The sequence below is a fragment of the Cyprinus carpio genome, chromosome B5, assembly GCF_018340385.1.
Source record: "Cyprinus carpio isolate SPL01 chromosome B5, ASM1834038v1, whole genome shotgun sequence".
NCBI lineage: Eukaryota > Metazoa > Chordata > Actinopteri > Cypriniformes > Cyprinidae > Cyprinus > Cyprinus carpio.
Genome location: NC_056601.1, coordinates 25,162,854 through 25,189,736, shown reverse-complemented (window position 1 = coordinate 25,189,736; position 26,883 = coordinate 25,162,854). Strand labels below are relative to the sequence as shown.

The following is a 26,883-nucleotide window of genomic DNA, read 5'->3' as shown; positions in this document are numbered from 1 at the left end:
AATTGCTAAAGAAAAAAGTTGTCCTGACAAAGGACATCCCTGCCTTATTCCTCTTTTCATTAAAACTGGCTGACTAAGTCCACCTCCCACCTTTAACATAACAGATGCCCCATTATATAAAAGTTTTATTCTTGATAAAAAACGATCCTTTGATTTCTGATTTAAATAGCACATGTAGCCTACTCTTCTGAAACATTTAGGTGTCAAAATAATGTAATATATAAATTTTTAAAAAACATAGGCCTAATTAAAGTACCATAATGTGACCATATAAAACCTTACATGGATTTATTTATTTATTTGAGTGGTATTTTTCACTGGAGCATTGACAGAAACAGCAGTTTATATCTGTATTAGATCTCTAAATTAAATATAGATAATTACATTTAAAGTTAAATACATTAAAATATATTAAAGTTGAATATATTTAAATAGATAATTAGATTGAAATAATATTATATCCTATAAAATAATTAAATAATAAATATTTAACACATAGATTTAAATTAAATGAAATACAGTGTATTTAAACATGCGCTGGCCACGAGGGGCGTTAACCGTTAACATGATGTTACGTGAGTGACGTAAACGTGATGGCAAAAAAAAAAAAAAAAACGTAAACGTGATGGCGCAAACAACCACGAAGATGAAAGAATAATTCTGTTTATTACAAAAGACTGAAGATATAACTGCCGCCATCCTTTAATTTATTTATTTCTACATTGAGGACACTTTATAAACCTACAGAGATACCGGACCAACGAACAACCTTCACAAGGGATGGAGCTAATTAATGTTAACGGTTACTTGTAAATTCAAAGCGTAACGGTCATCTGACAACTGTGCTGAGCCAAGGGTAAGAATAAATGTGCTTTTATTCGTCGTTTTATCAATCTAATGTTAAATTTCCCTTCAGTTTAATATTTCCAATTATTTATTTGGATTATACAGATTATATATTTTCAAATTCCTCTTTTTGTAATTGTACATAACGTTATCCCTGTTGGTTAATTTGAGGTGGTCCAAGTTACAGTCTGAGGTAAAATTATGATGATCCTTTTTAACTAAGTTATTAAAATTGGTCACTAAAACAGGTAACTGTAATTTTTCTTGATCAAATAAAGAAACGGTTTTAGAACTTTATATATATATATATTTCTACTTTTCAGGACGGGAACAGCAACAAGAGTTTAACTTCTGATTCGTAATCTACACACTCTACTGGTAAGTGTAACACTACTGACACCTAGTGGTTAGTTTTAGTACTGACAAATACAAATACACTCTGTCACTACATTAACAATAATGTAAGATTTTCAAAACTTTATCTTGTGTGAAGTGTTCTTGTATTAAAACAGCCTTTGTCGTGTATCCTGGATGCTCACGCGAGTCTGTGAAATTAGGCACTTTAAATAAAAAAAAAATAAAAAATAAAAATCACGCTTTGAAATGATTCCCTAAAGACTAAAAATCAGTCTGGCAGTATTTTCTGATCATATGTTCACCACAGAGGTCAAATGAGCGTTGTGAAGCTATATTTATATTTATAATAATCATTTATATTTAATTTGTGTTTCAGGGCAGTTCATGAAGACAGAGAGATGTTGTGCCGACCAGAACAGTTCCTCCTACCACACCAGACTCTGCTGTATATGAATGCTTGTCCACTAGCACTGGACATTTACAACATTTTGGCGCCAGGGATCCCTTGAAGAGAAGATTTTTCAAGGACACCCTCAGAATTACAACAGATTTTAAGGCTTAAAATTATTGTGGGTGGGAGTATAATGAACATAATATGATTGTTTTATTTTATTATTATTATTTATTTTTTATTTTTAAATAGTTCCCATTTTTTTAATAGTACATTTGTTTAATAATACAGCACAATATAGGGCTAAGTTGCACCAGGTCAGGAAAAAACACATAAGTTGCATCTGTGTATAAGACACATTTTACTATTTAATTTCAGAAATATTTAAATACTGATAAATAAAACAAACGTTAAGAAACTTAAAAACTATAAACACTGTAAAGATTTTATTTTCCCTCACTTCAAATCATTTAAATTGAATACTATTCAAAACAGAATAAAAAGAAAAATATTTAGGCCTATGCATAAAATAAAAAAATTCTAGCGCCATTATTTACAAGCAGTATTTGTTTTGTTAATTAAAATGCACTTGCTATCTCAGTTTCTGTGAACCTCATTCTGAAATGTAGAAAACACAGTTGTACAGACAATACCACTGTGTAACAGACAGACTTGTCACACAGACATGAGAACTACACTTATAGAAACCTGTAAGTGCCCGCTTTTATGTGTTTACGTTTTTGCTTAGAATAATTCAGCACATCTCAGAAGATTAAAAAACAAGACTTGTAGTCTGGAAAAATATGGTATAAATTATTTTGTTGACCCCTTTGCTTTGGTCCTGAACCCCACATTGAAAACTTTATTATTGTGCATGCAGATAATATTCGGGCACATGAACACTTGACTATTGCATGAATAAAGAATACCATCTTTAAGAATTTTATGCTAATTGCAGTTTAAATAAAAATGAAAAAGCTTAAAAAGTTAAGCTCCAACAGGTGAACATAATGTGTGGACCCAACTAAACTAAATTGTTTGTTGTTAATTGTTATCCACTGTATAATGAGTGACATTTCTTTTATTTTCATGGCTTTTGTGTGTGAACACACTGTTTTCTTTAAGTTTATTTACAAGTACAAAAATAAATTGCATTGAAATAAACATGATATTTAACTGAATGCAGCCTAAGAGTGTTTATTTTGTCCAGAAACAGTATAAATGATGCCTAAATGAGACTTTATAAGACGTTGAAAATACGTCCAGAAATGACCACATCTGAACGCAATTTTAACCTTCTGTAGACGTCGATATTGGACGTCCAAACAAAGATGTTGAAAAGACGTCGTTTGTCCTGCAAAGCACCACAGTTTGAATCCTCGTTTTTTTTCGTATCAGCCTGATTTTTCCCTGATTCTATTCTCTGCACTTCTTCTGTTGGTAAAACAACTTCAGTTTCATTTGCATTTTCATTTATTTCAACTTGCTTCTTATGTGGACAAACATTTTTCTTATGTCCGATATCCCCGCACTCATAACATTTTAAACTGCCATTATTCACATAAATCATGTAGGACTTTCCTTCATGCTGTAGGCCTACGCGAAAAGAAATATCCAAAGACGATGATTCCAAAAACATAAAAACTTGGCGTCTAAATGACAGCACGTGTTTTAATGCTTGATTCTTACAACCTAGCGGAATCATTTTTATTCCGCTAGCAAGTTTCCCAAACCGGAGTAGTTCTCGCTCAATTTCACAGTTAGGTATGAACGGTGGCACATTCGAGATTGTGACTTTTGTTGAAAGCGAAACCAGCGGTGAAATGACACAGAAAACGCCACTTAGGTCTGGTTCACACGGGACGATTTTAAAATTGTCGGCCGGTTTTCCAAACCTGAGAGACCCCACACACGGCGATAAAAAATCACGGGTCTAACAGTTTTTTGGTCGTACAGTGTGTGGTGTGCAGCCACACGGCAAAATCAACACATCACACACGAACCGATTTGATTCCCGAGCATTCCCATGTCAGACGGGAAATCTCGCAAAATCCCTCGAGATCAAATGTGACTTCAGAGTAAACAATCATGGCGGACGAAGAGTATTCTTTACACAAAACATTGTACAAACATTCACGGTGTTGCCACAGGTCGACGAGTTGGTCCTCCATCTCCGACGTCCACCGGACTTTCTGGTGCGCCATGCTGCCGGCTGTTTTGATTTTGTTTCCCGGTACTTCGTCACCACCTCGTCACCTCGCTTTCTGATTGGCTACACGCCACAGTCCACAGGCTGCATGATCGTTTGTCCTCGGGGGACACCACACACGAGAAGAAATCGGGCCAAATAAATCCAACATGTTGGATATCCCCGATTTGAGATCGGAGCGGTCCCGACGTCCCTTCCGAGCAGAGGAGAGCAGTCTTAACACACCACACCACGGCAGGAATATTTGATCAGATTATTTTACGATAATCGGAGCATCCTAAGATTGTCGGAAGGGGTGAATCGGGGCTAAAATCGGCCTAATTATCCTGCCGTGTGAACCAGCCTTTACCCACACTCCGCTCTCAATCAGCCGACCAACCAAACACTGCTCCTTCAGGAAGATCACAACGGCCTTATTCATGCGTGAGGCAGAAACAATTTTTTCAAATCCAATTTGTTCACCAACCGCAACGAGTACATCTTCCACTGATGCATCGGCTACAGGCACACACCTTACTCCGTGACAGAGTGAAAGAGAGGAATCCCACCCGCTCGGGTGAGCCTCCATTCTCACACCCCGCCACGAGGCCAAACAAACAAAAAATAAATAAAAATAAATATTAACAATAATCAAAGAAACTAGCAAAGATAACACAAACAAAAACAAAAAAGAAAAAAAAAAACTAAACAACTTCCCAAGAAAAGAGGAAATCAGTTGCTCTTCTCACCCGTGAAAACCTCACGCACCCCACATTCCCGAGAGAGAGAGAGAGAGAGAGAGAGAGAGAGAGAGAGAGAGAGAGAGAGAGAGAGAGAGAGAGAGATGTTATATTTATAACATTTATTTAAAAAGTAATCTGATTACATAGCTTGTTACTTGTAATGCACTGCCCCCCAACACTGCATACACAAATAGATAGAGTGTAACAAAATAAATGCTTAAATATATATTTGGAATGTTTTCTTTCCACTAGTCTGAAACAAATCAATGGCCCAAACTTGACATGATTTGCCTGTACATGTTTTTTGGGTTATATGAAGTGACGGGGACACTTTGTAAGCAAAGAAAACAAAAATAACGACTTTTATTAAATAATTCCTTTGTCAACGGTCTCTTCTGTCTCTCATTATCACTAGCCGCATTTCCACTGTCGGGCCAGTGCGATCCAGGGCTTAAAACGGGCCGGGCGGGTCTAATAGCCTCGGGCCAGTAGCACGAGGCCAGAATAGCACAGCGTTTCCACAGTCAGGACAGAAGCTCCGCTGCGCGTCACTAAAACCCACCCTTTACACGCCTCTCAGGAACAACATGCAACCCCATCGTTTCACCAACAAAGAGAAGTTATCAGAAAACTAATCAGAAATAAGTCACTGTAACTAGCGCGATCACAAATGAACACGATAACAGCGGCCTTTTGTTTGCACGCTTTGTTAAATATTCAAATTCAAAAGCATCGATGTTTTACTATAATTGATACATTGATCATAATGAATTAATTTATCAGGACTCAAAATTAATCACACAGAAATACATTTATTTCTATTTTATTTATTTATTTCTAACGCTTATGAAAATAGCCTGCTTATTCAGTCGAGACTGTTTCTGTTTATTTGTAGTCACAGTAGCCTATATACATCACATTTAGAAGCTCCCCAACAAAAATCATTATTATATTTTGATGACATGCTACGCGGAGCTAAACTCTCGAGACGAGACTTATGACAGATAAAATATGGTACTAAAATACACAATTGTGATAGAGAATAAGAAGCTGACGTCTGATTTCTCCAAGTGGTTGCATTTACCATGTTTATTATGGTAACGTTAATGTTTAGCGTGCATAGTCTTTTACATCGCTTATAAATATTTCTGCCTTTTATGATGATTATAATCCACATCGGATCGCGTTGTTTCAAACACTCGCTGCTGACTGAAAGTGAGTTTTGAGTTCAGCTTATTTTTAAAAGTTTTTAATGTTGATGTTATAGCTGTTATTTTTCTGAAATGATCCGCGGCTCTGACGCTCACTCGCGGAGAAACTCCGCCTTTGTTCATAACCACTCCTCTAGCCCCAGCTGGCCCGCTTTGGCCCAAAGTTTTCCTCGGGCCAAAAAACCCTGGCCGTTGGCCCCGAGGAAGCCCGACGAGGCACGATCAAGTCCCGGAAGTGACAGTGGAAACGCGACTGGCCCTGGCACGCACTAGCACGCCCGCTTTAAGCCCGACAGTGGAAACGCGGCTACTGTATGCTGTGTATGCTCTTCTGTGTCATCCATGCAACAAGGATGCGCTGTTTTATTTCAAATCAAAGCTAATACACGTATAAACAGCACATCCTTGTGGTGTGGATGACACAGAAGAAAATGAGAGCATACACACAGCATACAAAGACCGAGGAGACCGTTGACAAAGGAATTATTGAATAAAGTCATTTTTTTTGTTTTCTTCGCTTACAAAAAGTGTTCCCGTCGCTTCATATAACCCAGATTGCATGTCTGATGGCTGATGGAGTATTCTGACAATGACTTTCATACCTTTTGACACTCTTATTTATTTGGCAGTCTACGGGACAGTCTCAAGCCTCCAGGTTTTCATCCAAAATATCTTAAATTGTGTTCCGAGGACAAACAGAGCTTTTACGGGTTTGGAACGGCATAGAGGTAAGTGATTAATGAAAAATTTTCATTTTGGGATGGAGTATCCCTTTAAATAAAGATTGCATTGATGAAAATACAGACACTCCAGCAGATAGAAGCTCTCCCTGCTACCAGAAGAAATTAAAGAAACTTCAAAGCTTGGTTAAAACCAATATAAATGTAAAATGAAGTGAATATATATCCTATATATAATAATAATAATAATAATAAATAAATAAATATATGGTTTGATCCAGACTTGCATTCACCCTCACATAAGATATCTAAATGAAAAAAAAAAAAAAAAAAAAAAAAAAAAAAAGATTTGTGTGTACATTAAATGCACTTTATATTTTATGCCTGGTTCACATCATCACTTTGTGCATTTCCCAACTGAACCATGACCTTGCTAACACTATGTTTGAGCTACAGTAAAGTGTTTTTATTGTTGGGATATAAAGTTAACTTTAAGTGCAGTAATTGCACTATTATAAAAACAAACAGGCTAATTATTTTTATAATAGAATAAAAAAAAAATGTCCCCAAACTGTTGCTGAGTAACCACATACACACAGGTGGCAATTATTAATGACTGTTTCAGATATGTTGCTTTCCTGGAGCAGAGCTTCATACAAGAGCCATTAATTAAAAAGTATGAGAAGAAAACTTATGGATAAAAAAAAAGAAAAAAAAAAAAAAAGGAAGGCAATGAGTACAAACAGAGAGGCATATTTGAACATGTATACCATAACAGTGTGGAAATTATGATATGGCAAGACTGGTAGCTGTCTGGCTATAGAGTGCTGCAGTGTATGTATGTATGTATGTATGTATGTATGTATGTATTTATTTATTTATTGTAGGCATGCTACAAAACATGCTAAAAATTCATTCTTGTTCCCCTGAATAACCTAATAGTTATAAATGCATGATCCAGCGTGATCTCATGAATATTATAGTTCAAGTATTAAAGTATAGTTTCAGCAAACAATGCTATAAGTTCACATCATTCTAGTTCCCTTGAATAACCCAATAGTTATAAATGCATGATCCAGCATAATCTCATGAATATTATAGTTTAGATATTAATGTATAGTTTCAGCAAACATAAAGCCCCAAAAAACTGTTTAGACACCAATGTAGCCTACAAAATCACTTATTACAATGTTTATAGTTGTACACAATATAGTTCTCATTGTTTAAGTTTAATGTAATTATCTCAAATGAGATTAATGAAGAATGCAATCACATTAATAATGCAGTTAACAAATATACTTGTTTTGGCATTATAATGGTTCCATTTAGTTCTGTGTGATTCTAATAACTCAAGCTCATGGGAAAATGTAACCATTTTACGAGATGACAATTTTGTTTTAATTTGTGCAGTGTGAATGAGATTGTATAAATTAGCCAATAATTTGCTAAAATATAAAAGTACTTATGTTTTTTATGAGTTTCTAAATTTTCTACAAACACACACAACCCAAAATTGTGTGAAATGTGCGTTAAAGGTATGTTCACTAGGTATGTTTACATGCACTAATTTCTGTTTCTCTGAATAAGTGTAAAACAATTTCTGAAAGTTCTATTTTTATTTTTTAATCAAATTGAGAAAACAGTCATATTCAACCATTTACATGTTATATTTATTTATTATTATTATTTATTTATTTATTTATTTATTTATTTGGTCAGATTATTTCTGGTCTACAGCACCTCTTTCAGTCTACTCAAAATTTGGAACAATTGAGATTTCTATAAGATACAATTTTTATTAACATCCAATTATTAGCCTATTATTTTGGTGCGTGCAAACTTAGCAAATTTAGAGAAATGGACAGAATGTGATTTTATCCACCAAGAAGCCATAGATTAAGATTATCCAGTTTTGTTTCAAGTAGAATAACAACATTTTTTTCCTTACTGCAACAACGCGCACTGATGAATCGTTCCCAATAAGAGCTGGACCATGTGTCTCTTTAGTCAATGTGTTTCTCGGGGTCTTGAATGTGATGCTATACCATAACATTGTGCAATACGTGTGAGTAATGCAGTAAAGCAGGAGAAGGCTGGTGTGAGCAGGGAACAAAACGTATGAGGCATGCTCGCAAAATTTAGCTTTTATAGTCTTGACAGATTTTTAATAGAGCTTTTGATCACAAGGAGGACGCAAAGGGCTCTTAAGCTCAAACTTGGCGGGCCACAGATCGGACTCGCATGATTAATCCATCCTAAGGCCAGATGAGATCTTCATTCAAGTGAATTTGCAGCCTGTTGAGCACCTTTTAGGGGTCTGCTGCCTTTGTTCCTAAACTAGAAAGGCAGGATAAACTGGAACGCAATCATACATAAGACATGACTGTTTCATCCCGGCAAGCATAAGCACTAATACACACATATAATCAGTGTCCTTCACAAGGGCTAAAGGTTAATCTCTGCATCATTCATTACTCACCAGCGGTCACCATTATGCATTATGCTTCAAAGGTAAGCATCGTTTTAAGATTAAGCTACATGTGATCTTTGAAAAGTAGGACACAACAGCCTTCAAAATGTCCCACACCATGATCAAAACTCACCACAGAAGCACCGTTTCACACAAAGACAGTAACACAGCAGAAATGGGTCTGGTTTTTACTCTGAGATGCTGAAAACAGACTAAAACATGTTTCTTTTAATGGATCAATTGCATTCTGCTGCTTATTTTTTATGTTTTTAATTATTAAGTAACATTTCTTAAAAATTGCCAGTCAAAAGTAACATAATTTGGAACTTTTCTACAGCATAATTAATCTGATTCAGCTGTCTTCTTTCTTTCTTTCTTTCTTTCTTTCTTTCTTTCTTTTTTACATAAGTAATAAACAATCCATTTGTTTAAATTATTATTTACTAATTTGCTGCTAATGAATGATAACAAATTAAATTAGCAATAAATGTGCAAGTCTGTGTCGGCAAGACAACCATATTACCCATTCATGTGTATTTGCTTATTAAACTGTATAATAATTATTATTATTGTTGTTATTTTTATTATTATGTTTATGTTTATTTCTGGAAAATGGTAATTCATACAAATTATGTTATAAACAAATGTAAAATTAAACAGCTCATATACACTTAGGAAAAAAAACAAAAAAAAAAACAAAACAAGAAATATATAAATAGATAAATATATGATTGGGACAATACCATTTCAAAAAGCACTACCATTTAGCTAATTTCCTTACTATAAATACAAATCTCATATGAATGATATATAATTTAGCTTCCTGAATGGTCAACAATTTTTGAATGTTCAGCAAATCCTTTCACCTACCAATTTGAAAAAAACAAATACATAAATACATAAATACTAAATAAATACTGAATAAATAAATAAATAAACTGATAGCAAATTAGATTATTTTCCTGTTTTGTTATATTTTCATGGAATCTGCCATAAATACACACATACACACTTTTCCTCCTGCTTTTAGCACGTCCTTTCAGTTTTCTTCATCTCTGGCTCAGGGGGATTGCTTGGACAGTATAAATCTCTACATCATTCCCATTCCTAGAGAGAAAAACAGGAGCAGTACCTTTGATGGATCCGACAGATTCAGCCATCGATACAACCCAACAGACCGACAGCTATAAGAATCAGGATTATGTATCTGTATAGAGCTGTAAGTCATGACGGAGAGTGAGAGAGACACTTCCCACACATGCTGACTGCAGCAAAGCCCTTAATAAATCTCCCGTTTCCATGATGCTTCTCCTTTCAGCTCTCATACAAAGTGTTTTTAGGCCCCGTTGCTGTCGGGGCCTTAGGACGACACTGGGCGACAGTCACTGGCACTACATTGCCATTGTTCTCTGTGTAAAGAGAAGCAAAACCCACAGCCGGGCTTAAGAGTCTGTGCACTGCTGGGTTCTGTTCAAATACTACCATCTGTGCCTCCAATTAAAGCCATTCACACACCAGAAAAAAGTTCCAAGGATGCTTTCAATACAATCTCTCTGTTAGCAGAGCCAGATCAGGACAACAGTATGGTTAACCCTCTCTCTTCTGCCATCTCTGGGTTAGAGTGTGTACTGTATTTTATTTTATAAGTTTCTTTCTTTTTCCTTTTTTTTTTTAGATGCAAGCACCACACATCTCTACTCATATTTAGTCATTCTACAAACAAACAAACAAACAAATACATAAATAAAAAGTTTATCTTTATTTTGATGGTCCCTTTAACACATTCTGTAATGTTGCACCTTCATATCTACTAACTCTCATTAGAGTGTTAGTAGAGTAGTAGACTGGTAGGGTAGAATAAGCTGACATGTACTTGCAAAGTTACTTTTAGTAAGTAGAATATCTATTGGGAGACAATTACAATAAAGAGTTAGCAGATATTAATCAGTGCACTAATATTTCAATGAGAGTTGACAGGTGCAATGTTACTTATTGTCAACAGAATGTTCAAAAGGAACTGTCAAAATAAAGTAAAAAATAAATAAATAAATAAAATAATAATAATAATTAAATAATTTTCAAGTACATTTTCTATACCAAAAAATTTATATTTAATTCAATGTGTTATTTGATGTTTCTTTGTAATTGTTTGTAAAATTTACTAGCAATTTGTGAATTTGTAACAATAAAAAAAAGGGAAGCAAATCCTGGTAAATTTAGTAAATGTATAAAATTATTTTTACAATAACAATAAATCACTATAAGGCCTGGTTCACACGGGACGATTTTAAAATTGTCGGCCGGTTTTCCAAACCTGAGAGACCCCACACACGGCGATAAAAAATCACGGGTCTAACAGTTTTGGTTGTACAGTGTGTGGTGTGCAGCCACACAGCAAAATCAACACATCACACACGAACCGATTTGACTCCCCGAGCATTCCCATGTCAGACGGGAAGATCTCGCAAAATCCCTCGAGATCAAACGTGACTTGAGTAAACAACCATGGCGGATGAAGAGGATGCAGTGGCCATAGTTTGTGCTTTGTTTTTAACTGAAAAAAAAGCATAAGAAAAACAAGAAAAGGCAATGGTCAAAGAGGTGGAGACAACGCGAGCATGGACTATACTTTCTGGTGCGCCATGCCGCCGGCTGTTTTGATTTTGTTTCCCGGTACTTCCTCACCGCCTCGTCACCTCGCTTTCTGATTGGCTACACGCCACAGTCCACAGGCTGCGTGATCGTTTGTCCTCGGGGGACACCACACACGAGACGAAATCGGGCCAAATAAATCCAACATGTTGGATATCCCCGATGTAAGATCGGAGCGGTCCCGACGTCCTTCCGAGCAGAGGAGAGCAGTCTTAACACACCACACACGGCAGGAATATTTGATCAGATTATTTTACGATAATCGGAACATCCTAAGATTGTCGGAAGGGGTGAATCGGGGCTAAAATCGGCCTAATTATCCTGCCGTGTGAACCAGCCTTAAGACAGGCAAACACTTATGACACAACACTGTCACTGAGATGGGAAACTCTGAGTTTTCGGGTTCAGAACAGCTGAATTGTGTAAGTTCTGTCAACTCTGGTTGACTCTGAGTTTAGCTCGTGCACCACAACTATGAAAAGCCATGATCAATGGAGCACTGATATTACGATTCACCATGGCAACAGCTCCCACCAAAAAGACGTCTGCATACTTCAGAGTCAAGTTCAAGATCAAGTTCAAGTTCAAGTTGAGCTTTATTGTCATTCCGCTACATATGTGGACATACAGTGGAACGAAATGTCATGCCTCACAGGACCATGGTGCTACATAAATACAGACATACAACAATGAAGTAAAACAGTATAAACCTATACACAACTAACTTACTGACAGATTTTGACTATACATATACTATATATAAAAGTTTACCCATTCATAAGCTAAAAAATAGACTATACGAATGCTTCACATAACACTATACCTATACACAACTAACCTACTGACAGATTTTGATTTTAAATACTATAAATTTCTACCTATACATAAACTAAAAACAAAATACAAACTATACAAATGCTACACATAAACACTGTACCTATACACAACTAACTTACAGATTTGGAATATGAATATACTATATAGAAATGTTTACCTATACATAGACTGAAAAGGAAAACTATATAGACTATACGAATGCTTCACATAATACTGTACATGTGCAAAGAGAAACATTGTAAGTCAAGCAGCAGGCTGGGGAACAGAGCAAGATGATTTGTAGTGCACGAGCATGTAAACACATATTTGAGCCTTTTGTGGGATTATATACACACAGCAGTGTGTGTGAAAAGTGCCTAGTGTGCATAGAGGAGAATTGGAATTGCACAAAAAAAGAATGTTTATGTTTGTTTTTGTTTTTTTTGGTATGTTTGGGATGTGTTTTTTGTTAATAGTGTTTTGTTTGTAATATCACAGGTGAAAGCTGGCAGAACAGTAGGTTATTGAACTAATAGGCTATTAATTTTCATGGTATCTCACAACCCAAAAAAATCTATATATATATAATAATAATTATAATAATAATAATAATAATAATAATAATAATTTAAGTGCATTTTTCTTATTTTACAAATTATCTGCAAATAGGGTAAGGAAAATACGGCAGCGGCTATTTGCACTAAGTGGAATTAACATACTTTCTTAGCTATAGATCCTATTTACAGTAGGCTAAGTACAAATAGCTCTAGATGCTATTTACACTTAGTGAAAATCATGTCCCAAGTCTCAAGTTCAGACGCCCAAACAAAACTCAATAACGTCCAGGAGGGTGGTAGAGCAGAGGCGGAACAGTGGGGATGGATGGAGGGCCAGGCCCATGCAGGGGAACAGGATCAGAATCGCAGAACAGTGGTGGGCCTGGGCCGTGGAGCAGAGGCTAAGACCATGGGCCATGGTGCAGTAGTGGACCTGGACCATGGGGCAATGGCAGATCTGGACAGTGGAGCCATGGTGGACCTGGGCCGTGAAGCAGAGGCAGGTCTAGGCTGTGGAGCAGAGGTGGGCCTCGACAGTGAAGCACTGGAGGACCTGGGCCATGGAACAGTGGCAGACAGAGCAGGAAGTCATGGTGGAGCAGGCAGGGCAGGAAGCCATGGCGGAGCAGAGGACCCCCTGTTAAGCAGATCATACATAAGCAAAGATCCCCACAGTGCAACAGATGACCACCACAGCAAAGCAGGTATCCACCAAGGCAGATCAGGTGTGACTGGAAAAGAGAGCACAGGGAGGTTTAAAGTGGCCTCTGCTTCCTCAACAGGACAAGCAGTGAGATCATGGACGGCCTCCATGGCCGTGACAGGACAGACTGTGAGTTCAGAAGCGGACGTCACGACCTCTGAGGCAGACTTGTGGACAGGAGAGGCCTCTAAAGTGCAGTGTGCAGCCCAAACACTCAGGATGGCTAGCGCCATAACAGGAAGTATTGAGGACAGGGGAACAGTCTCTGTGATAGCCCATGCTGAGGCCCTGGGGATGCCAGCTGCTCGCACTGACATCAATGGTGGGTCCATCACACTGGCGATCAGTCCTGGCCCAAGCTCTGCAACCACAGGAGTTTATGTACTACGACCCACCCCAAAAAAATCCTTCGGTGAAACTTGCATGGTATCCATGGCATGATGAGGCTCTGGCATGGTGGCTGTCTTGCGAAGAGACTCTGGGCTGGCGGCTATCTTGTGAAGAGGCTCTTGAGTGGCCGGCATGACGTGAGCAGGCCCTGGAGTAGCAGACCTGAGGTGAGCAGGCTCGGGAGTAGTAGGCATGACGTGAACAATTCCTGACATAACATGCAAATACTCTGGTGTGGTGGACACTGGAGGATAACAGGGTTCCTCATCAGCAATCTCCACAGTAAATTATGAACTATCCAGCAAAAAAGCAAAGTCTATACATCGTTCCAGGGACCAAAAAATCTTTCTCCCTAGCAGACGTGAAAAAAGGGGTTAATCTAAACCAACACATGTCCTTTATTGCCACATCACTGGCAAGTCCACAAGATGACATAAAACACAAAAGTCCATCACATAATTCTCTATAGCCCTGTTACCTTGACAAAGGCAGAGGAGGCGTGAAACTGCTGGGTTCATGGTTCAGTCGAGTATTCTGTAACAAACAGTCAATTTTTAACAGTTTTATTCAAAATAATCCAAAATACAAACAAAGACTTGACATGAACAGACTTGACTTGGCATGAACAGACTTGAACAGATTTGACTTGGCATGAACAGGCTTGATTTGCCATGAACAGAAACACAAAATCACCAACAGCAGGTTATACGGACCAATACGTAAGGAGTAAGAGAACCAATGAGAACATGACTCATGAACCAAGCAACCAATCGCAGGATAACATGAGGGTAAGGGAATCACATGACTAGACAGAAACCATGACAAGGCAAAAATATCAAAATAAAAAGACAAGTAAACAATGAACAAGGAACAAGGAATAGAACCCAAACCCCATGTTACAACTCCATTAATATAGGAATAAAGTGTACTTTAGTTACATGCAGTGCATATATTTTTTTTTTTTTCTGTTGTTGGTGCTATAATAACCTGACACTATTTTTTATTGTGAACTGATTATTTAGCAGAAGTTATTACACCATCACCTGTGTGACACCAACAGTTCTGTATTAAACTAATGTGTTTCCAGTGATGGATGTGCAACAAAGTTACTACAATTTCAGGAATCAGTCCTGACTAATTTTTCCAATGATGCATTGTACTATAGTGATTAAGCAGTGAGGAAACACACTCCACAACAACCTAGAAACCACACAGAGACCCATGCTGGAAAAGCATTCAGATCACCATAGGAGCCTTATAGCGGCAGCCTCCAAACAAGATACCCTGCTTCATAAAAGCTAGTTTTACACTCACAAATCTAGTCATTTTCAGAGCCTGATGTTATTTGTCTAGCAGTAGTCTGACTCTGCATTAACAGGGTTTGTTTCTTTGTTGGACTGACTCTTATCGTGTGTCTTTGCAGTAGAGCGCTGTTCATTGTTTCCACTCGGCTTGCTTGGCTTGATTACACCTGGTCTCATGACAGTGATCTTCAACCCAGCTGAATTCATTTGTAAACACTTTAATGGTGGGTTAAAGCCATTTTATTGGCCCTCTTTCTTTACTTAATTGGATGCCATTTTAGCTGAAAACAAAAGAGATGTACTGAATGCTAAACATGGATATTTATGTGCTAACTCACAAAGCTAGAAAAAATAGCACTACTTAATCTAAAAGAAACAAATAAGTAAATAGCATCAGGACAGTGTTAGTGCTCTTTCTGTTGTTTATGTGTTAAACAGTCATTATTACTGAAAAAAGTGAATAAAATAATGTCTGTTTGATACATTACACTCTGATGTGATTCAAACAGTTGGAGAACTAGATGTGTCTTCTCTTTTCTTAATGTTAGTGGAATTTCCAATCTTCAAGAAGGTGTTTGAACAACAGAAACTCTTTATTTCATGTCAGTTTAATGGATTATTCTGATTTTCTCTAGTTCATTGTGTTTCTGAACTCGATGAAAACATAGAAATCATTACAGCAACTAAATACTACATGAAATATGATATTAAAACAATGCTTTCCCAAATAAGTTTAGTTTTGACATTTAATTAGACTGAGAATTGAGACCCAATGACCCAAAAGCTTTTAGTAAGAGTCGGATTTCCTTATAAAGATGTCAAGGGTTTCCATGCATCTGAAGTTGATCCTACAATCCATGTTGAATGGACAAAAGAAGAGACACCAAAAATATTAACAGAGAGCAGTGAACCAAAAGTAAATATGGCATAATATCCAACTATATTATATTAATAAAAATAAAATGTATTCATTTATTGATTGATTTACTCCCCTCCTTGTGGCAAAATCAAAGGCCATCATAGGTCAACTTACATGCTAAACTGAAGTACACTGGACAAAAGCTCTTTAGTAAAAAACATTAAGAATTTGTTTTATGTATTTTGCATATTTGTTTGAATTGATAATAATGGAAAAAGTTGAATATTTATGCAAATACATGGGATGGGCTGTTATTTTATATATTGTAAAGTTGAATGATGATCAATGTGTATTTTCTTAAATATCAGGGCAGTATTATCACAACGCCTCACTTCTAAAAATAAAGTTAAACATCTTAAAAAGCACCGCATGTCAGTCAATTGCACTGGAGCATTTTAATACTTTCTAACATATTGAAAGCAGTAACAGCTTGTTCATGACATGCTGGGTTACAGAGTTGATTTTTATCAGATGCAATCAAAGTCTGTGGCACAGTCAAAGTGTGTGCAATATATGCATATAGTTAAATATGCATTGTCAAAGTGGGATGATTGACTTTCTAGCAGTCGAGATATAAATGTTGGCTTCAATAAATGTAAAAAAGAAAACATAAAAGGATGGAATAAGTGAGGCAGTGACATAACAAAAGGCCAATTTGTTTTATAAATGACAACCATATAAACTGTCATGGCTATGTATAATGGTTCAAGGTTTTCTGCTCCTCTCAACGATAAAAGTTAATTTATTTAAAATTGGCAGCTTCTCTGGACACGTGCCTCATGCTTACGGAGCTGAGAGAGAAAAGGCAGGAGTTCTTCATTTTATTGTCTCTTTTTCTCCATAAGAATGTGTAAAAAAAAATGGGTAGGAAATAATTTCCAGACCAGGAAACAAATCCCCCCCCCCACCACACACACACACACACACACACAAAAAAAAAAGGGAAAAAGCCATGGTGCATTAAATGGATCAAAAGTGAAAGTTAATATATTTGTAATGTTATAAAAGATTTCAGTTTGAAATAAATTCTGTTCTTTTAAACTTTCTATTCATCAAAGATACCTGAAATACAATGTTTTTCAACATTGATAATAATCAGTAATGTTTCTTGAGCAACAAATCAGCATATAAGAATGATTTCTGAAGGATCACGTGACACTAAAGACTGGAGTAAAGATGCTGAAAATTCAGCTTTGATCACAGAAATAAATTATATTTTACAGTATATTCACAGAAAACAGATATTCACATTATTCCTGTTTTTGCTTTTAACATTTCAACATTTACTAATGCATTATTAAAATCAAAAGTCTCATCTGTTAATAGTATTTAATTGATCAATGCTAACATGAACAGTTGTATTTTTATTAACTAGCATTGAAACAAAAAAACTTATGTTCAGTTGCTGCCTTTATTTAAGTTGAAATAGGTGTTTTTTTATTTATTTATTTATTATTATTATTGTTGTTGTTATTATTATCATTATTATTATTATTAATTTGGTTCTACAAGGTTTCACCTTAAATTAACTTAAATTGACTGGCAAGAGCGGATTCCAAATCTTCAATACTTATCTTGCTGGATCTGTCCAGTGCTTTTGACACGGTTAACCACCAGATCCTCCTGTCAACCATATTGGCAAAGGGCATCTCAGGAACCGCACTCCAGTGCAGATTTGCTTTATTCAACATCAAGAAGATCAGGCCCTTTCTTTCGGAACATGCTTTACATATCCTTGCCCAAGCACTTGCTCTGTCTAAACTGGACTATTGCAATGCTCTCTTGGCAGGTCTTCCAGCCAGTCCTATCAAACCTATCAGACTTATATGCCTTCTAGAAGCTTGCGTTCTGTAAGTGAACGTCGCTTTATTGTGCCATGCCAAAAAGGTACAAAATCATTTTCACTTACTTTTAAATTAAATGTTCCCTCCTGGTGGAATGACCTGCCCAACTCAATCTGAGCATCTGAGTACTTAGCCATCTTCAAGAATCGGCTAAAAACACATTTCTTTCATCTGTTTTGACCCTCTAACTCTAGCACTCTCTATTCTAATTCTATTCTTAAAAAAAGGAAAAGATAACTTGTCCTTTATAGACTTGCACTCTATTCATTTACTAACTGCTTGTTTTCTAAATGTCCTCTAACACTAGCTTGCTCTATTATTTTTATATTCTATCTGTTTTCTTTTCATTTATTATATAATAATAATAATAATAATAATAATAATAATAATAATAATAATAATAATAAATATAGCTGCAAGCAGCAATTACCGGGGTTCAAGCACTTTAAGGCCTTTGAGGTGGTCTCGGCCAACCTGGATGTATGGATGGCAGTTAAACACATCCAAAATGGAGAATAGGCTCACAGACAGACACACACAGACTGAAATTAATTGATTAAACTAGTTTATTAATACTCTATAAGCAAATTCAAACACAGACACACACACATACACAGAGACACACACATACACAGATTTATATGCAGACACACATTTTGTTGCAGATATAGATATTTGAAATAATTCATAAGTGACACAAAAACATATTGTAAGTCTTCTCTTTTAAAGAGCTTAGATGTAATTTTCAGGTTTCACTGTAATAATAATCTGTCAAAATTGTAAAAAACTGATGTGTCTGTATGAACGATGATTAACTTTGACTCAATGAGATTTTAAAATTTTACAACAGTGATTTTATAATGTCTAAGCATGAATCGATCAAAGCCATGAACTGTACTGTTATAGTTAATTGAATGAGCTCATTAGTGGTCTTCCACTTCCATCTAGTGGTTATAAATTGTTATTTCTCATATAATACTGTGTTTTAACTTTTATAACAATTAGAGTGTTATTTTCTGCCCAATCTCTCTTAAATTTTGCATGCTTGTTAAGAATGAGATTTTGCATTATTTTACAGAGTTTTGAGAATTTGTGGGCTTTCTGTTTGTATTAATAGGCTTTTGGGTACACTATGTAAAGAGCATATTATAAAATTACCAGTTTATAGTTGTCCGAATGCAAATGTTCAACATTTTTTTTTATAATTATTGACCTAGAGAGGCCTAGAGAATTGTACTGCAGTGGTTGTATTGATTTTCAACTAAAACCCTTTGATTAGTTTGTTAAAGTAGCTTAATTTAATTTATTTTATATAATATTTAATTAACAGTTTTATTGACAACATTGGTCCCAGAGGCAAAGTTGTTCAGAATGAGGAGATCTATCATATGATATGAAGATCTAGTGTTTGTGTGAATATATGAGCATTTTCAACCAAATTGAGGCCATTTACCATATAAATCTTGTTTTTGAGCCCTTTTCTACTGTTATAGCACCACCTATGGTCCGATCTCCATGAAACTTTGCATGCTTGTTCAGAGTAATTCTGACACATGTTTTCACCAAGTTTCGTAAAGTTTTGAGTTTTCGTTTAGGTTTTATAGGCTTTTGGGTATTATAGCCACACCCCTTTTAAAAATGAACCTGTTATAGCTAACCGAAGGACAAAATTCAACATTTTTTTGATAATTATTAATCTAGAGCATCCAGAGAATTGCACTGCAGTGGTTTGATCGAGATTGAGCAAAAAACCTAGGACTAGTTCGTAATTGTATGTTTTTTTTGTTATTTATTGTATTTATGAACAATTTTGATTGACAGCAATGGATCTTGAGACAAAGTTGCTTGCTATAAGGAGGGTCTATCGAATGATATGCATATTTTGTTGATGTGTGAAAAATTGTACAATATACAATTGTTTACGTACTTGAAAAACGCAATTTCGCCCCCTAGTGGCCGATTTCTTTCAAAATTCTTACAGACCTTAAGGGCCATAAGTCGAACATGCCTACTGAGTTTCGTTCCGATCGACCTCCGTTAACCCTGTCAAATAGGTGCTTAAAGTTTTTTGGCCAATGGCGGCCATGTTTTTTGAGATATGTGAATGTCCTCATAGATACTTGTGCCCCTTCAGACAAAGACACTGCATACCAATTTTCAAGTCGATCGGACTAACATTTGCCTAGTTATAACCATTTATATGTTTTTTTGGTCTTATAGCGCCCCCAAGTGGCAAAGGAGCGCGATTCTTTTTGTTTGACCAAAGATTGAGCTTATACACATGTGTATCAAGTTTGGTGAAGATATCTCATTTCGTTCACAAGTTATAGCCTTTTGTGTAAAATTGGTCCTTCACTTTCGAACGTTTTGGGGCCCCATTGCGACAGTGAGTTGAAATTTCAACTTTTTTTTTGATAATTATTGATATTCAGTGTGCAGAGAATATTTCTGCTGTGGTTTGATTCCGATCGGGCGAAAAACCTAGGACTAGTTCGCAAAAGTAGGGTTTCGGATATAGCTCAATTTTGCGGAAAAAAAAACCGTGCGTCGTAGAGAAAAAAAGTTGAGTGTACACTTTTGTTCGCACTGACCCAAGGATTGCAAGGATGTACAGTTTTTGAGTCTACGATAAACGGTCTACGAGCTACGGCCAAAATCGTCAAAATTTTTAGTTTTTTGCGCTGTAGCGCCCCCGTTAGGCCGATTGTGACGAAACTTTGTCAACCTCTCCCCAAATTGAGCTCTACGATCTGGCCAAGTTTCAAGTCTCTAGGCCGTACGGTTTGGTCTGCACGATCAGTTTTACGGCGGGAAAAATAATAATAATAATAAAAATCTTAACAGATACAAGAGGGTTTCAGCACTGCGTGCTTGAACCCCTAATAAACATGCTACGTGTACATGTTAAGCTCACTGAGACTTGTTATAGCACTTGATTGATTTTGATTGTTTCCATTTTCCTCATTTATAAGTAGCTTTGGATAAAAGCACCTGCTAAATGACTAAATGTAAATTATACAGGTATTACTTAAAAATGCCTTGGCTCAAAAATCATGTTGAATTTTTGAATTTCATAAAACTTAGAAAAATAAGTTAAATGAATGTGTTAAATTAGTTAAAATGAGTTAAAATAACACACGTAAGTTAACAAAAAGTACTTCCTGATATCATCACATACACTCACAAATGTATTGCACATTGTTACTTATAATGACAGTTAACACATTAACTAATGTTAACTAATGGGATGCTATTGTAAAGTGTTGCCAAAAAGTCTAACCAACCACAAACTTTGAACGGTTGTGTATCTCTATCTAAAATTACAGACATTGAGACAAATGTTTCTAAATAGCACCAAATTAGGGTTATGTGAATCTTAGAATATAGAAATAGAAAACAGTTCTGTGAAATTGTAATAATATTTCATCATTTTGCTATTTATAATATATTTTTGATCAAATAAATGCAGCCTAGGTGAGCAGAAGAGACTTCATTAAAAAACATAAAACCATAGATAGATAGATAGATAGATAGATAGATAGATAGATAGATAGATAGATAGATAGATAGGTAGTGTGCCTTTCTGAATTCAGCATGCTGGTGTTTTCTACACCTCTCATTAGCCGTGGTGCTGATGCTGTGCTCATTTGCATCTCCACAATAACACACCTCGAAATGAAGCTGGATTCTGGTAGTTGATTTCTGAGAGCTGGAGGCTTTGCTTCTCTGTTGTGGCTTTCTTATTGCTGCTATTTTATTTTACTTTGAATAATTTGTATAATCAAATTAGTCGCCATCTGTGCTGTTGGCTCCCGACTGAAGTGCTTGGGAAAGAAAGTAGCTACGTTTGACTGATCAACCGTTGCAAATCACCTAGGTGTAAACATATACTTTTATTTTTCTGTGTTACCCTGGAAACACATTTGATAAATGAATCCCTCTTCTGTGAACACAAAGACTTTACTAATTTAACTGATATTGAGGACTATTGTGTGGAATTGGTGGCTTGTTGATTAAATTATTGCGCATAACTTGAAAAAATTAAATCTGCTTAGGTTCAGCTGCATTATAGGACATTAATTCTCCATTCACACTTTGTAATAACTATTATGAACCCAGTAATGAACTGTGTTGCTCTTTATGACAAATGGCTTTGGCCAGGCCTCTCTTTGTGATTTCTGGCTTCCCCAGGAACAACTTTTAGCAAAAAAAAAAAAAAAAAAAAAAAAAAAAAAAAAAACAGTGTCTGAATCATTGGCTGAGTGCAATCATTCAGAATCCAGACAGCTAATACGATGAAAAAGCCCTGATGTATATATATATATTAGTAATAAAGACATTTTTATTGTTATCTTTCTCTATTCTCCTGTTCTTTTATCGCCGGCGTAGTGTATTTTAACCTTGTGGCAGACAGTATTGTTAAGAACAAACAACAACAAGTGAACATAAACTGTGTACTGTTGAGAATACAATAGGATAGGACAAAAATAATTTAAAAGGACAATCTAGCAAAAATATGAACTGGGAAAGCTTGTAAATCTCTAAGGATATCTGCTGTGCTTTAAATTAGTTTTTCACAAACCATAGTTTGTATACAACATACACTGAAATACACATCAAAAGTCTGAGGTCAGGTTATTTTTGTTATAATATATTAAATCAAAAAGGATGGATTATGTTTATAATATCACTAACTAACCAACTAACTAACTAAATAAATGTAAAAAATATTTCAAATAAATGCTGTTCGTTAGACCTTGCATCACAGTTTCCACAAAAATATTCATCAGCACAACAATTTTCAACATTGATAATAATCGGAAATAGTTATTGAGCAGAAAATCAGCATATTAGAATGATTTCTTAAGGATCATGTGACACTGAATACTGGAGTAATGATGCTAAAAATTCAGCTTTGATCACAAGAATAAATTATATTTTAAAATGTATTCACATAGCAATCAGACCACCCCCCCCCCACAATTTATTTATTCCTTTATTAATTTATTGTTTGTTTGTTTGAATGCTTGTGTCTCTGTGTGTGTTTTAATCAAATAAATGAAGCTTTGGTGAGCAGTAGAGATTTCTTTCAAGAACATTAAACCATTATACCAAAAAAAAAAAAAAAAAAAAATATATATATATATATATATATATATATATATATATATATTATATACATATACATATATATATATATATACATATACATATATATATATATATAACATATACACATATATACATATACATACATATACATATATATATATATATATACATATACACATATATATACATACATATATATAATATATTATATATATATACATATATATATATATAGATATATATTATATATATATATATATATATATATATATATATATATATATATATATATATATATATAATAAAAGAATGAATAAAATAAAATAAAATAAAATAAAACATTCACCGTGTTGATAACATTTATTAAATTAGGCACATTATATTCTTCACAAGTAAATTATAGAAATGACATTTCTGTTTTATATGAGCACTACAGTTAAAAACTACAATTTGTCCTGTTTAACTATAATAGTTAAATATAATAATAATAATAATAATAATAATAATAATAATAATAATAATAATAATAATAATAAACTGTTCTGTTTAAATATGACACTGTTTTTCCATCGAATAACAGCCCTCAGATAAGGTTGGACTTGCATGCTGTTTCTTCTCTACTTACTTCTTCTGGAGTAATTTTACCTCGTCGGCAGAGTTCACCGGACTAGCTCAAAATTATCATTATAGCACTGAAGTGTAAAAATCCCTGACATGCATGGTTAGGCAATATTACTCATGTGAGCATGAAAAAATGAAAAAATCTAATTCCATAACTGAAGAGTTAAAAATGCTGGTGCAACCCACTATAAGACATGGACTGTACACAAAATACTCAGCATTTAAGTTGGAATTTAAAACATATTCAAATGACCATTCATTGACTGAACTTAGGAACAAGGCATATTTTAATGTGGAAGAGCCTTGGAAGTTGTTTGGTAACTCAAATGAAATAATAACCTAAAGTAGTCGCCTGGCTTCCTCAAGACTTTAAAAGAGAATCATTCATGATGTTCAGCACCATGGACAGCGGCAAGTAAATACAAAAACGGCTCACCAGATTCAACATCTGCACCGCACAAGGCCTGAGTGCAAAGATGTGCTACTGAGAACCAAAGATACATATGTTAATGCTATATTTGAACTGACAAAATCTCTAGTGAAGTAATGCAAATTTAATGAGACTCTTATTGAGAATAATGAGGATGACAAAAAAACTCCAATTAAAACATCCAAGCCCATTATGGCAATCAGAGTTTAGGGAGAAGTGTGCTTAATTGTCATGGAAATAATGCAATAAATCTTACTGATCCTAAAATGAATGCAAAATACACCAATGCTTTGTTGAGGAGGAAATGTTTGGCTCATATATGTGCTGAAAAAGCATTGCTCATGCCTCAGATTCATATTACACCCTTATCATTAGGACAGCAACACCCTCCAGCTGCAGAGTATAAATAACTGTGTAAGCAATAAATAAGCATGCTGTTCTGGGGCTTGTGCTGTACCAGTCCAGTGGAAGAAAGGAAGGACAAATTGTTCATTTATTTGTGAAAATCAAGACAACAAGCATGGCAGACCTATGGCTAAGATGGAGAGGGGAGAGGCTGGACTCATTACACGGGCTAAACCTGTTTAGAGCGTCTCTGTCTAGACCAACGCTTGCTGCCGTGTTGTTTGTCAAATTCAATTTGGAGAAATCAGAGGACTCCTTGGCACAGAGGTCAAGGCAATTTCGACGACAATGAATCTCATATATCCACTGGAGGAGTGTGTGAAAAAGCCCTATTAGCTGTTAAAAGTGTATCTTTCTCTTTACATACATGCTGAAAAAAACAACACTTGTCTGCTCTCCCTGTCTGCCACATGGCACTGCCTTTTCTGAGTCGTCAGCAAGTTCTGCCAGCACACAGACACTGAATGCCATCAATGAAATGTATGAGTCCTCCATCTCTTGGGTATCACGTTGCATCAACAGTCCACAGCTGTTGTGTAGAGCAATCGCAGTAGATTAGGACTGTTAAGAATTAACTATTCAAGAATTCTTCTTAACAGCACTCAATTTTCAACAAATCTGAACAGAGGCTGTTGCAAGGCATGGAAACACACACACACACACACACACACACACACACACACACAACACACGTACACAGCTGGAGTACGGAGGGGGTCTCTTCAGGAGGTGGTATCATAGAGCACACGTGTTTTTTGCTCAGTCGCTGTGTGAACTGACATGCAGGAGCTCCAGGTGTCACATGGAGCTCAGCTCACTGCTGTTTCATGTGACAAAGTGAAGTTTAACTAAATGAGTTTAGTTGATATGAGTCTATTATTTGATGCAATTTAAATTATACAGTCATTTTAAACAGTGAAACACACACTGAAAATGAAAAAAAAAAATAATAATAATAATAATAAATAAAATAACATTAAATTACATAAGTAGCTAACTAACTAAATACATACATACAAACATGCATAAACGAGCATAGATTTGTATTTATTATTATTTTTTTGCTGTTAGACAAAAAAATAAAAATAAAAAATAACCTTAGACCAAATAAAAATGCACTTTAAATAAGTTCACACAAGTCACTTTTGTCCATCATATAGACATCATTATATATATATATAATATATATATATATATATATATATATAATATATATATTATATATATAACTACATTGTAGTAATAACTACAGATACTATAATTAATATAGCAATAAAGATTTAGATTTATCTAAGCTGTTCTTATGTATAAAACATACAATATTTATAAAAGCTTCTTAAGCATACATTAATAATAATAATAATAATAATAATAATAATAATAATAATAATAATAATAATAATAATAATAATAATAATAATAATAATATCTTCTTTGCAATGTTTTTCATATTCTGTACATGGCGTATGATAGTAGCCTAGGCTATTGTTTGATTTAATGAGTGGTGGTATAGTTTTGGTTTATTGTGTACATGTTAACTTATAAGATGTTGTCGTTTATGTATTTCACACACTGTTTCATTGTGGATGATGCTATTGTTTTAGTTATCTGTAGGACTCGGCTCTCAGTGCTGCCGCCTGCCGATCGCGTTCAGCAGCGCCGCCGCCGCTATAAACCACCAGCGCTTTACACGAGACGCTCAATCCACACGCAGCGGCACCGCGAGCGGAATGACACCGAGCGACGCACGTCTCTTGCTCCTGCTGCTGCTGGGTCTCCGTGTGAGCGGAACCCGGGCTGGTGGAAAGCTGGACGAGGACCGGGACAAGAGAGGCGACGCGGAGAGTCCGTGTGAGGTGAAGACCGTGACCGTGTCCACTCTTCCCGTGCTCCGGGAGAATGAGTTTAGCTTCACCGGCGCGGGATCCGGGAGTCTCGCCGGAGGGGAGTCCAGACTCCTGCTGTTCGTTAGGACTGACCTGCCGGGTCGCATCTCGGTTCTGGATGATCTGGACAACACGGCGCTGCCCTACTTCACCTTAGGTGAGATTTGACCGTCCGTCAGTCACATGTAGAGCTGAGCTGAGAGATGACAGATGATCTCTGCGCGTTTGCCTGATTCTTATGCATCTGAGAATGAGAGACAAGGGCTCGTTGTAAGAGCAAGCTTTATTCCAGAGCACACGATCAGAATGACCATTCTTACTGTATTCAAAAGCGATAAAGGTGCTTCAGTGGATCTTC

General features: G+C 35.7%; 1 long non-coding RNA gene across 1 annotated transcript; it reads left to right on the top strand.

The window, feature by feature from the left end:
• Nucleotides 1-938: 938 nt before the first annotated feature.
• On the top strand, nt 939-1,955 carry LOC122137378. Its single transcript, XR_006154806.1, has 3 exons — nt 939-1,039; nt 1,170-1,224; nt 1,580-1,955. It is a non-coding gene; the product is annotated as an uncharacterized LOC122137378 (long non-coding RNA).
• The last annotated feature ends 24,928 nt before the right edge of the window (nt 1,956-26,883 follow it).